Source organism: Anolis carolinensis, chromosome 3, assembly GCF_035594765.1.
Source record: "Anolis carolinensis isolate JA03-04 chromosome 3, rAnoCar3.1.pri, whole genome shotgun sequence".
Classification (NCBI taxonomy): domain Eukaryota; kingdom Metazoa; phylum Chordata; class Lepidosauria; order Squamata; family Dactyloidae; genus Anolis; species Anolis carolinensis.
The window spans coordinates 72,107,427-72,122,059 of NC_085843.1; the positions used below are offsets into that span (position 1 = coordinate 72,107,427).

At 38.0% G+C, this 14,633-nt stretch overlaps 1 long non-coding RNA gene across 1 annotated transcript; it reads left to right on the forward strand.

Annotated features, from left to right (window-relative positions):
• Window positions 1-430: 430 nt before the first annotated feature.
• LOC134298069 (uncharacterized) lies at window positions 431-12,661 on the forward strand. Its single transcript, XR_010005044.1, has 2 exons — window positions 431-745; window positions 12,484-12,661. It is a non-coding gene; the product is annotated as an uncharacterized LOC134298069 (long non-coding RNA).
• Window positions 12,662-14,633: the final 1,972 nt, after the last annotated feature.

Below are 14,633 nucleotides of genomic sequence, written 5' to 3' on the forward strand. Positions count from 1 at the left end.
TTGGAGTTTATTTCATGTTGCAATTTCTAAGAAAGAGCAACAAAAAACAAAGCCTTCTTTGTGTTCACCTATCATAAGAACAGTAAGAAATGTCTAATGGGTAGCCCCATTTCACCTTCTGACACCAGGCAGATGACACAAGTGGACCACATTCTCTTTGAACACCCCTATATTTTTCTTTCCCAAAGAACAATATATCTTTCATGGGCTTTGAGACTGAACAGAAAAACCAACCAATCTAGTAGAGCCTGGCTTTCTGGTAGGAATGAACAGTCTAGGAGTTGAGTGAAGGCTTCACCTAATGCCCTCCTAAAGTGTAACAGCAGTTCCTCCAACATAACAACAATCAGTCAGTTTTAAAGTTTGTTCACTATTGACCCTCAGTTCAGTTCAGGCCATTGATGCCTTTGGGTGTTGTGGTTTTAACTGCACAGGTAAGTTGTTTCATCACAAATTTGATATTATGACATGGGCCTGATACATGGGTCTGTGTGGTTGTCATATCTAGTAGACAACCAGAACATGGCCAGCTGAAAATTATATTTAAAAAATTAAAATGAATATAATTACATTATATTCATATATATGTCTTAAAGAAACTTATGGCAATCCCATAAATTTTATAAGATTATCTTGGACAAGGAATACTCAGCATTACATTTCATATGTGTCTTTCTGACTTTAACTAAATAAAAGGTGAGGACAAAGAAGCAAACTGAGTGAAATGGTTTCCATCAGCTAGCAGGTAAGTCAACCAAAATCTGTATTCAAACTCATGTAGGTCAACCTTTTTTAGCTCTTAACTAATAATGTTGTGGCTTTTTCCATCCAAATAGACATTGTCTGGAACCCTTCTTGGCAAGAGGAGCTCCCTGTAAGAGGGCCACTTTTTATTCCTCCTCCGGTAATATATTGATGTACACAACACAAAAGCATTTATCAACTCATAGGTAGATTCCTCTAGAGATATAGCGAGATTCAAATGCTTCAAACATAAAGTCATACAACATATTTGTATTTCCATACACTCAAACCTTTCCAATCAGACTTCAGGCCCAGAAGTCCAAAACAACACAGATGGAGAGAGAATAGATTGTAAGCAAGCATAGTTTGGGATATTGTACAGAATCATTACTATGGTAGACACTGCAGACATCCGTTTCTGAGCCTTGAGCACTTGAACCAACATTAGATATATTTAATTCTAGTCTTGAATCCAATCCTAATTTTCTGCCTAACAAAGGAAATGTGCCAGAACTGGTTGAAAATGAAAATTACAAGTTACCTTTAGTTTCTTCTTTCTTTTAAGCTACTTTTCGGCCAATTGGAGAGTTCAGCCCACCAGTTGGCTGAAAAGTGGCTGCTGTTGCCATATTTGCACACCCCTGCTTTGCTAGTGTCAGTAAGCAGTTCTGAAAATGAATAATTCTGTGTCATGGAAGGAAATTAGTGAAAGTGATGAATGAACACATCAAACATGCTTGCAGGTATGTGACATGTAAGTACCTGCAGCTCAGATTGGCCACAATCCTGTCAAGTGTATCCTTGAAAGAAAATGTGGTTTTCTACTATATAATGTGTGTCAGTGCTGCCCAGAAACCAGATGTATTTTTTCTTATTAAGTAATGATATAGTTGAATAGGAAATTCCTCACCTAAGGACAAATCAGTTTCTTTCTTAAGTAATGTACTCAACACCAGTAAAATAAAAGAACACATGAAAAATAAATAATGTAAGCTTTAGACCAACTGAACATACATACCCTTAAGTTGTATTATATATTAATCATAGCTGGCATACAATTTTAACGGTAGCTTCCAAGAAAAAGAGGAAGAATCTAGAATTCTAAGAAATGTGTTAATGGTTTCTAATCTTCCGTGGCCTAACGTTCTTTGTTAAGGAAGTAACGAGAGAGAACAATGAATATGTAGGGAGAAACACACCACAGAGAAAGAAAACGAAAAAGAGAACATGAGCATATTGATATCTTTAAAATACAAAGAATATACATGTTTGTTTATATAATTTATATAGTTTGTTGACATAATTTATTAACCTTTCTCCCATGGGGAGAAATGGGGAGAAAATTGATATAGGCATGTATAAAAATGAAAAACCTGCCATTTGAAACCAATTAGACTTTTAAACCGCAACTGAATTCAAAGCTATTTAGAAGCATTCTGTTTTACAAAGAAAAAAAGCACCCACCTGTTTATAGAACCTTTCTCAACAGTCAATCATTTGCAAACACACACACACAAAAAAAACCCAAGCTGACCATAAGGATTTTTGTCTGCCAGTGGAATACCAGGAATGTGGGCCAACCTAACTCCCCTGGTTGGTATCCCAGAACCTAGGAGCAGCCACCAGGAAGGATCTTTCTTACACACACACACACAACATCCTTCTGAGTGTTGTAGGAAAATATAATCCTTCAGGCAGCCCCATCCCAAGTCATATGTCATAAATACGGTGCATGGAAACAGATTGATACCTAGTGAATCTGCCTTAAGAAAGGATTTACATGTGTCTTGTAAGTAGCCCTAATTGCCCTGAACAGCTATCTGGCCAGAATATTTGGATCTGCTGAAGTTGCTAAGGGCTCTTCCACACAGCCATATAACCCAGAATATCAAGGCAGAAAATCCCACAATATCTGCTTTGAATTGGGTAATCTGAGTCCACACTGCCATATCTGAGTACAGTTCAAAACAGATAGTGTGGGATTTTATTCAGATGTGCGGAAGGGGCCTGAGCACCTTTTGAAACTAACCCCGTATGATGTCCAAGAATTGGTGCAACAGGGGAACTATTCAGCATGGTTTTTGGGACTCATCTGTGTCATCTAAAACAGAACTGCCAACTTTTGTGTGTGTGTTTTCACATGGCTTTCATAGTAGCTCAAGATACAGATATTTAATTTGTGACTCTTTTTTTGTCTTAGAGATACAATCATGGATTAAGGGCACATCACATTCCTTTCTGCAGTTGAGTATTTTTAAAGGTCCAAGACATCAACAACAGTATAGTGCAGTGGTGGACAAATGTGGCATGTAGAACACATGTGGCCCCACCTCAAAGTCCGTTGTGTCCAAAGAAAAAGAATAATGATGATTGACTTGCTCCTGAAAGTGCAAGTTGTGCTTAAATAAGTTGAAAACTCAAAACTTGTTAGAATGTTAAAAAGAAACTGGAAGTAGATTTCCAGTTTTGTTTTACAGTTGTACAATATTTAACTACTTGGTTCAACCTGGGGTAGAGTATGGATTTGTTTTGAGGAGACAAATTGGCTTCAGACCATTCAAAATCATGAATCCCTTCTAGATTCTATAGATTTCACCTAAAAACTAGAAGGAACTTTCTGATGGTAAAAACTGTTTGGCAGTGGGATATGCAGCCTTAAAATATGGTGGAGTCTCCTTCTCTGGAGGGTTTCAAGCACAGACTAGAAGTCCATCTGTCAGGGCTGCTTTGATTCTGTGTTCCTGCATGGCAGGAGGTTCAACTGTGGTCTTGTCCAATTCTATGATCCTACAGTAAAATGAACCACAGAACCAATCTGTGATTGTAGCAGGTTCCTCTTCACAGAACTACTGAAGTTGCATCCAAAGCTGAAGGCTCATATCTATGTATTAGGATACACTTTTAATGTTATATGACTAAGGATATGAAGGGATTTCCATTAATTTTTATTCACAGGTTTCTGGCTCAGTGTTAACTCCAACCAAATATTTTAAAATAATGTTCAGTGGTTGTTGAGACAGCAATTTCACCCACTTTTCTTTCTTTTCTTTTTTTCCTGTATATAGATATGAATTTATGTATGTATGTATGTATGTATGTATGTATGTAGAGTATTTATATCCTGCCCGTCAATTAGAAAGATTCCCAGAGCTGCTTATAAATTGTTAGTTTGTCAGTTCCCTGCCCTTAGGATTACAACCTAAATGATACATGAAATGTAAGGAAATGGAAATAGCAGTGAGGGAGAGGATTAAGTCCAGCAGAAAAAGTGACCTTGGTATCTGCTGGAATTTGGATTCAGGACTATCCATGGATACCAAAATATGTGGATGCTGAAGTCTCATTATATACAATGGCATAGTAAAATGGTATCCTTTATCTAAAATGGGAAAATCAAGGTTTGCTTTTGTAATTATTTTTTGAGTATTTTCAAGATGTGAATAGTTGAATCATGGATACAGAATCCATGGATATTCTTTCATCCATTGTTGGAAAGCAATGGAGCTGTGCAGCCTTTTCTTCTCTCTTTCCAAGGCCATAGCAGTGGCAGTTGGAATGAAGGGGAGAGCCTCTCATCCACTTACATGTCTGATATGATGGCTTTAAGTATTGTTTTTAAATTATTATTTAACTAACAGTTTGTTTTATGCTCTTTTAACATAATTGTTGTTTTATAGTTCGTTTTTAATTTAAATAGTTTAATCTTATTTACTTAATATTTACATTAGCTTATTGTTTATTGTTATATGTTGTGAGTTGCCTCGAGTCCCCTCAGGGGAGAGGGACAGGATATAAATAAATTATTATTATTATTATTATTATTATTATTATTATTATATTTAGAATTAACTTCATTAATGGATCAATAGTGGTATGTAGAAATATCATACCACTGTTATCTGTATAACATGTTTCAAAACATAAATGTAAAAATTCAAATATGTAAAAAAAATACATATTGGTCTATTTTTTTCCCTTTAAAAACCACATCCTTGAAGACCTTATTAACTTGTGAGGTCACAAAGATTTATGTTATAAATTTAGGACACCTGGCTCGACAGCAGTACGTGTGAAAAAGATCTTGGAGTCCTCGTGAACAACAAGTTAAACATGAGCCTACAATGTGATGCGGTGGCAAAAAAAGCCAACGGGATTCTGGCCTGCATAAATAGGAGTACAGCATCTAGATCCAGTGAAGTCATGCTACCCCTCTATTCTGCCTTAGTCAGACCACACCCGGAATACTGTGTCCAATTCTGGGCACCGCAGTTGAAGGGAGATGTTGACAAGCTGGAAAGTATCCAGTGGAGGGCAACTATAATGATCAAAGGTCTGGAGAAAAAGCCCTATGAGGAGTGGCTTAAAGAGCTGGGCATGTTTAGCCTGCAGAAGAGAAGGCTAAGAGGAAACATGATAGCCATGTACAAATACGTGAGGGGAAGTCATAGGGAGGAGGGAGCAAGCTTGTTTTCTGCTGCCCTGCAGACTAAGACGCAGAACAATGGCTTCAAACTACAGGAAAGGAGATTCCACCTGAACTTCAGGAAGAACTTCCTGACTGTGAGATCTGTTCAGCAGTGGAACTCTCTGCCCCGGAGTGTGGTGGAGGCTCCTTCTTTGGAGGCTTTTAAGCAGAGGCTGGATGCCTATCTGTTGAGGGTGCTTTGAATGAGATTTTCCTGCTTCTTGCAGGGGGTTGGACTGGATGGCCCATGAGGTCTCTTCCAACTCTATGATTCTATAATTCTAGGAATTATAAACTTCCACAATTTGTAAAGATTTTCCTCCATTCAAGGTGAATAAGCTTTTCCTTTTTTATGAATTGGTTGTAACTCAGGGTGTATCTACATTGTAAAATTAATGTAGTTTGACACTACTTTAACTGCCTTGGCTCAATGCCCAAGGCTCCTGGGATATTTATGTAGCAGCAATCTAAGCTCAGGAAAATAGACAAGCAGACATTATTTCTACTTCTACAACAGCTAGTCAAATAGAAATGATGGGCCCTAACAGGGCTTACAACTGGACCAGGAAACAAATCTGTTATTTTTCTTCAATCTTAGAAGATTTGGCTCTCTTTACCCTTTTCTTGATCCAACAGTGAGATGTCTCACATCAATAGGCTTCATAGGTATTCTAAACATTGAGTATGTATTTTATGGTAACACATTCATAACCAAGTACAAAAATGTCACATAAGAACTCAAATCTCAAACTATGCATGTTGACAGGACAACAAACACAAACAATTCTTGCTTTCAGTTGTTGCTGTAGATACTAAAAGTTTGCCATGATCTAAGGGTTCATACTATTGCTGTCAATAGCTGAACATTACGACCAAGATCTTGTTTGAAGCTGGCAGAATGGGAAGTTATGTGGATGGCTGCGCAGTGGAAATGAAAAATGAAGCTTGCCACCTGGGTTTCCCAAAGTAGTCTCACAGCCAGTCACTGACTATTTGGGTTGAAGGGGAGGATAGAACTGTACTAGGAGCACATGCATTGCAGAACAAAATTGTAGGTGACAGCATTGTTCCCCACTCATAAGAAATCTTTCCCCCAAATGATTTTTTTTCTTCAGTCTGCAAATTTATATCACTTTAGATCAAAAAATTTGATCATCTTAACTTTTGAAAGCAACATAGCTGGAAAAAATCAAGCAGACATCTTCCTGAAACTTTACAGATAAATAAGAACTCATTAGCCCTTATTAACAATTCAAATGATTACCACAAGTTGACATACACAATATGCATTTTTTTTCTATTCATAGTGATGTAGATTACACAATTATTTGGCATGTGGGAGCACTGTCTTGTATTTTAAACTGATTTCCTTTACTGCAAACCTCCCAACTTATTTAAAATAGATTAATTGAGGATTGTATTTTGTCATAACCTAATATGCCACCATCACACAGAAATCTTTTTCTTTGGTGTCTGATGCCGAAGTCCTTCCTCCTCAAACCCATTTTGTCTATGTCCACCTAGTGAAAATAGTATCACCATATTCCTACAGATAAGACTTTAATTTCTGGTTTACTCTGGTGACGCAGTGGGTTAAACCACTGAGCTGCTAAACTTGCTGACCAAAAGGTCAGCAGTTCAAATCTATGGAGCGGGGTGAGCTCCCACTGTTAGCCCTAGCTTCTGCCAGCCTAGCAGTTCGAAAACATTCATATGTGAGTAGATCAATAGGTACCACTCCAGCGGGAAGGTAACAGTGCTCCGTGCAGTCATGCCAGCCACATGACCTTGGAAGTGTCTACAGACAACTCTTCAGCTTAGAAATGGAGATGAGCACCAACCCTCAGAGTCGGACATGACTAGACTTAATGTCAGGGGAAAACCTTTACTTTTACTTAGTGGTATAGCACTGGTGAAGGGAAAAAGAGACCAGCTCTCATCCTGTCCCAGCCCTACAATTTACATTTGCACAACCTTTGTCCTACTCCCTCAAATCTGAAAATGCCCACTTCATCCCCAGTACCAGCCCTACAGCCTATGTTTGCACAAGTCATTGTCCCACCCCCTCAAATCTGTACATGCCCACTAATTTTAGCGACTGGTTGTCTGTTGTTTAGTTGATGTTTTTATGATGTTTTAATTCTACTGATTGTTATTGCTTTTTAATGTTTCCTATTGCTTATATTTTTTAACTGTGTCACTTTGTACCTCGTTTATACTGGGCTTGGTCCCCATGTAAGCTGTCCTGAGTCCCTTCAGGAAGATGGTGCCGGGTTAGAATCCCCTATTCAAATATTTTTAATTATATTGTTATGTTAATACAGTGAGTATTTTATAGAAACAGCATTTGTTAGAAAAGAAACCAACAGTTTGCAAAATACCCTCATACAGATATTTCTGGGAATAAGAAATATGAGATGAAATTGAATACCTTAAAATCCCCTGTACTTTACTGACCCAGTGATTAACAAACAAAACCAGACTTTTCAGAAACTTCTGACTTGCGTATTGCTGCTAAAATCTCCCCACCTACATGGTTCATATTAAAATGTCTTCATGGCCATGCTTCTCCGTCTTTAAAATTGATACTTGTTTTGTACTTATTTTATACCAAATATAACTAATCTTTTCATTGTTACAGGAAATGTGAGCTCAGTTTCCTTCCTCTATGTGTCCTGAAACAGACACGCACATACATATGCACACACAGTCTAACCTTCTTCCCAGTTACTGCTACATACAAAACACATTTCACTTCTTCAGGTTTATATTTAAATATTTGATCTTTGCTCATAATAAACATTATTAGGAATTGATAAAAGTGTGTCCTGGAGCAGAATGAACCACTGCTGTACACTTATATTCTAAGAACAATGATCATGAAGCAGTAGGCACAGATAGCACTGAGACATTAGGATGGCAAAACACTTCAATCTTTTCCTGCCATGTTATAATTATACTAAAAATCGCAGACATCCCTGCTGCAGCTGCTATTTGCATCCTTTGATATTAATGAATATATAAATATCAGGTTCAGATAAGTGATTGTCAGTCAGGAAAATGGTAGGAGGTAATGCAGAACTCTCCTTCTCCACATCCTGGAATTCTAACATTGTTTAAGGCTCCTATGGCTGCAATGCAAATATGTAGGTGTGTTAATGGTATTAATAATACTATAATAATACTACTTTATTTTTCTGTCCTGCCTCCATCTCCCTGAAGGGACTCGGGGCGACTAACATGGGGCCAAGCCCAAAGAACAGAACATGAACAAAAATTAAAAGCATATGTAAACAACATCATCAAACAGATAAAATAAACAAATTAAAACCACAATAATATGATATAACACAATAATATAATAAAATGGTAAGATGATATAAAGCAAAAACCACCACTTAATGATAAAATGGGAGGGCGGTCTGTACAAAAGTGCAAAGATATGTAATTGTAACATCATTTAGTAAAGTGAGTGGACAAAGTGCTGAAGTGTTCTCTAGGATATTTGGGGTGGAGTAGGAGGTCAAGTTGTTTCCAATAAAGGAGCAGAATAAAGTGCAAAATATAGCAAAATTAATTTTCCCTATTTGATACAACCAAAACACTAAAAACTCATCATCTCAAATCCAAACTCTCCCCACTATGTAACATCATAGAATGACAACTGAAATGTTGAAAACATGAAAAGGAGAGTGCCCCTCTCGAAGAATGTTTCCCAAGTTGTGTTTTCAAGTTGTTTCTAAGTTATGGAGACTCTAAAGTGAATTTAGGCACAAAACATTCTTGGCAAGAGTTATTCAGAAAGGGGGTTCGCCTTTGCTTAGGCTGAGGCTACCCAGTGGGTTTCCATGGTGAATAAACAGATTCAAGCCCTCTTACCTAAGAGCTCCACCTAATGTGAGCCTTCCCTCTGATATTAGATCAAACTATGAGTGAGCACTAATCAATCATGATATCTCATAACCAAGCTCAATGTTTAGGAAGAAGCAAGAAGGCATAGAAACCACAATATTAAACTACATCTATTTGGCACAATTATCTAGATGTAGATATTTTATTCATTACTTATAGTATTTAAATTCAAGTTGCTGCTTCCAAATAACATTCAAGGAAAACCAAACATAACAAGGCCTTTCTGCCATCTCTCTGTTTTGTTGGCTCCTGAAAAGAATTTGGTATCCTCATACCAAACTATTAATGGTGTTAAAGGTCAGTAAAATGCCTGAAGGTACCAGAAAGTGATTCATCTTGGAAGCTAGGCAGGGTCAGGGCTCTTTAGGATTTGAAAGAAGAGCACAATACCATGCAGAGAATACCATGCACTGTAGGCTATATTCAGAGTAAGCCAATGGTAAGGTTTCTTTGAATAAATCTTGCCAAGAAAACCTCATAATAGGGTCACCATATGTTGGTTTTAACTTGTAGGCATATAATAATAAAAACAACAACAAACAAGACTTTCAACCGGGCCCATATGTGAATAGGAAGCCAGTATGGCTAACAAAAAATCAGAATACTATGCACCCAAAAGCAAGTGAATTCTGCACCACCTGAAACTTACAAACCAGATGTGTATTAGGATACTTTGAACTTTTTGACTGCTAAGTTCTTCAGTAGAGGTCATTTCAAGGATATAATTTCCTAAGGAGGTCTGCTGTATAGGCTTTGTCTTGAGTTGTTCTAAGATGGTAGAATGAACCCATCCACCCCAGTTTTCTCAATCCCACCTTTGCTTCCACAAATAGTGCTGAATAATTCATGAAGCTGGAAACTAGATCTTTCATAGAATGTATTTCCTTGTTCACGATTCCCACAACTTTCTAGAAGACTACAGTCACACTGCAAAAGGCATTTAATTATTATTTAAAAATGAATTAATTTCAAGTAATAAATTCCTTCTAAGCTTTCCTGAAATTGATACAAAGGCTAATGAGAGGTCCAAGAAAGGTAACAATAGGGGTGTGCAATTTGGTTAAATCCCATGCCATTTTTGGTGTCTGGATTTCAGTGGGCTCCCAATCCGTTTTTCGGGAGCCTTCCAAATTCAGGTGGGCAAAATTCCATTTTTCAATCTGGCAGTCGAAATATCAATTTTTGCTCTGGGAAAATTTGGCCCATTAGGAACAATGGGGGGGGGGCTTCCGTCATTTTTAGGGCATCAGATTTAAGAAAGCACTTTTTCAGCAATAATTTCCCCCAATTATCCTTCAACTAGACCAGGGTTAAGGCATCAGACTTAAGAACCCACTTTTTCTGGGGTCCTTTCCTCTAATATCTTTTGGCTAGACCTGGAGAAGAATTAAATTCTCTCTGTGGGGGCTCAAGGGAGTCAAGCTATTCCCCATCAGTAAACCACCCCAATATTTAAACAAACACCCCCAATGTGTTTTCACAGGCCCCCCCCCATGCACGCCCACCCTCACTTCCCTAACAAAATAGTTTTAAAAGGAGGAATAAAAGATATTAAACTAAGTAAAATAAATGAAATTGCCAAAGGAAAAGATTGGAATTGAGTCTAAAAGCGATCCTAAGAGCAGCGAAGGCACTGAGGATAGAACAAGGAACTAGCTGGCATGTGAGTGACTTTCTTCTGGTTGGCTCAGGCAGGCAGCAGGGCTCACAGCCTCTCAGGGAAACCCGTGCAGGCACAAGGCTGCCTCTATGTTCTCCATGTAGCTGAAAGAAACTGAAGGCAAACATTTTTAGCAGCCACATGGTGTGTTGCAGCAGCGCCTGTGGCGTTACGACTGGCCCAAAGAGCTGAAACAGTGGGGTCCTGTATTGAAAAATGGATCCATGCACAGCCCTATGTCATATACATTCCCATTTCTTTCCCAGTGTGAACTATTCACTAGGGTACCAACAGATATTTCCATCATATAGTTAGGTCAAAAACCATACTGGAATAGGGATTGATGAGTGTCTGGAACTGAGACGAAAGTACAATAAAAGAGACAAGTGAGATAAATCTGCACCAGAATTCCACACAGACCAGAAGTCATTACTTGACGAAAGACCTAAAATGAGAGGAATAGGAATGACAACTCTTCTGTTGCCCTGGCTTCAAAGACCAGCCACCTGAACTTGCCCTTCTACAAAAACAGACAACTGTGGATGGTTAGAGCTCTATTTTCAAAAAATAAAGTTACTTTGTATCTCCTATTTTTTTAAAGTTCTGTTCGCATTCCTAAATCTTAGTAGCAATGTTTTCTGAATAAGTAGTAGTGAAACAGAAGGTGATGTTTTTATCAACACCCTTCTTCCTATGTCAATCATAAAAAGGCTTTCACAAAATAACAAGAGAATGGGGCAACTTAGCTGGCTTATGTATAAAATATAGTGTTCTTCCCAATACCACACCATCTGCAGAAGAAAGGCATGCCTGAAACCATCAGGGAGACAACAGTGTAATCCCAATCATCAAATAGGCCCCTCCTCAGTCATGAAAAGAACTATTTTTTCTGTGACATCTTGCACTTCTGCTAATTGCTGCATCCTAGGTAAAACCTCTACACTGAATGCTTGTGCAAGACATACACCACAATTGGAACCGAATCTTCTCTTCCTATCTGCACGCCATACTCATAGCTAAAAACAAGGTGCACTCGCATTCCCTTTTGTTCCAAGCAGCAATGGGAAATCTGGTATAAATAGGTAAACCCCTCCTCTCCCCAAACCTAATTTGATTGGCACTGACATTGAAAGGAGGAACATTTTTTGCATTTCAATCAAATATAAGTAGATGTTTTATACCTGCATTATAATCATATACTAAAATCCTTACCAGAACAAAGTGAAACAGCTCAGCCATTATTTTCCTCTTTGCTTTTAAGCTTTGGAAACAAAAAACTGTATGAAAGTTCGAAAGCACTATTTCTCATTCATGACACCGAAAATCTGTCTTTTTCTTTCTTTTCCCCCTGCCTTATAATTCCACCCCTATTTTTTGCTAATTTTAGAACACTTTCAGAGGTGTGTTAAGCCAACATATACCTGCAACTCAAAAACACAACTGGGTTGGGCTGGAATTTCAGTTTGCAAAGGGATCTTGTAGCATCTTGGAGACTAATTGAGAGAACAAAGTTGGTAGTATAAACCTTTATATACTAAGGCATCTGAAGAAGCAGATTTGGCTTATGAAAATTCATCCTACCAATCTTGTTCTCTCAATTAAGTCTCTAAGGTGCTGTAAGAGCTCTTTGCATATTGATATAAAGAAAGTATATTGATGTCCCTATATCTCTTTTTCCTGTATCTATGTTTTCTGTGTCCAGGAGCCAGAAGTAAAGAGAGAGGAGAATGGGAGAAATTTGCATCAGAGGAAGGACCTGAGAAGAAGAAAAACCTTTGCTCCTTAAACTTTGCAACCAGATCTACAAAGCAGCACTATGGGATTGACACTTAGCAAAACAAAACTGTAAGAAATTGTAATCACAGATATCCCATATATGATGTGGCCCAAGATTGCACAGTTTATTACTGAAGATCTGTGTTGTCATTTCAGATCCTGATAAAAGTGTGGATGTAAGTATGTATTATTTACATCTATATGAGAGAAATTAATCAAGTGACATATTTCCTCACAATGTTGTCCTTCAGCTCTTTGCAGGGAAAAGTGTAACCTGAAGACAATGTTTGAAATCAGCAGTGAGCAAAGGAACTCTTTTTGAGAAAAAGGTGTCCCCCACACTGGGAAACAGCCATAGTTCATAAACTTTTTTGACCAAATGGCCATATATAGTGCAAAATTCACCTCTCAACTGCTGGATTTAATATTTAACTCTTCCACCATAATTGCAAAAGTCTGGCACATGGTGATGCCAAACAGCCTCTTCTCTCTGATTTTCATTTCCTACTGAAGTTTGAGTAATTAGTAACTAAGCTTTCAACCAAATAAGACACAGCAGGGAAATTGATATCATTGCTTGTGGGTTTCTTAAAACTGAAAATGAACCACTAAGGAAGATGAAGTTGAATGGAGTTTGCAATATGGGGTGGCTAACTGTGATCCACACCCTAACTGCTGATCTATATGGCTGCCTAAACATGTTTGTGGTGAGTCAACTATGGAAAGAAACTGGGCTCCAGACTCTGAAATCTGTTTTGAAGATCCCAACTGCTGTTATCTACCTATTTAGATTATTCATATATAAGATTTTTTTTAAATGGCTTTTTCTATTGACAGATTTTTTTTGTAGCAGAGGCTTTCCCCCTCTTTAATCTACTTGCCAGGTAGCTTCATCTGCTGAATCTCTGCTTGTTAAGCTCTGAGTATTAAAAAAGGAACCACTCTGCCACAGCCCATTCTCATGGAACTGTTAGCATCCTAGATTCTATTTGTAAAACCTCTTAATAAGTGAGAAATTGTAAATGTGGAGCAACTAGTCACACCTCCTTCATGCCTATCCCTTAGCTACTGGCAAGAAGCCCTTCACCAGCTTCCAATTGTTGCTACTCTGGCCATAGAAAATGAGAAAGAACAGCCAAGCTCCATATGCTGGGATTTATCAACTGCTGAACTAATTCCACTCTCTTTCTGCTCATTCTTTTACACCTGTTAGATTGGAATCACAAGGGCAGGGAGTTACATAAGCAAGTTACATAATGAACATCCAAAGTATACGTAAGAGAAATATACAAGAATTTACATTTTAGTATTTAAACACAGTAGTCTTTCTTGCTTCCTGCAAAACTTGTTCAGGTTCCATCCTGCTCCATGGCATGGTGTATACCTTCTTCCATGATTCAGTTTACCTGTGATCCACTCTTCATCTGTTTTGAGCTAAATAACATCGCACAATAAGCTGTTATTAAATTTGAAGGCAGGGTCTGGCATAGTTTTCCCAACAGATGTTCCAGACCTACCTGTTGGTTTTCCTGGGTCTTGCTTACTGCTATCTTACTTTATTTCCATTGACACAGAGATGGTGCCTACACACCTCTTTTAGAAGTTTGTTTCTTTGCCTTATAACTGTAAGTCCAAATCTGTTTGGGTTTTCTGAGGGTTGCCTTAGTTGTCATGTAGCTCCCAAAGTTACCAAACCCAATCCCATCCAACCATCAGAATCAACCATTGTATTCTCAAGCCTTGGTCTATCAGGAAATTAAAACTAAAACAAGTCACAACTTTATACTTATACTTATTCTCATAACACTGATAGCACAGATAAATATTAGGGTAGGGCAAAAAAGTTGAATCCCTCATATGTCAGATCCAATTTGTTTGTTTTGTCACTTTTGAACCAAGTTTCGAAACGGGTTATCCCTCCGTGTGTATCCTGCGATATCGAACCGGAATAGCCAATTTTTCTAATGTCGTCATATGTTTTGCGGTACTTAAGCCAATAAGCCATGCATTTTTAAAGCATCCAAACTTGGTTTGAGGGAGATGCAGACTAGCCTGGGCTTTCCTTGCCTCCCTGTG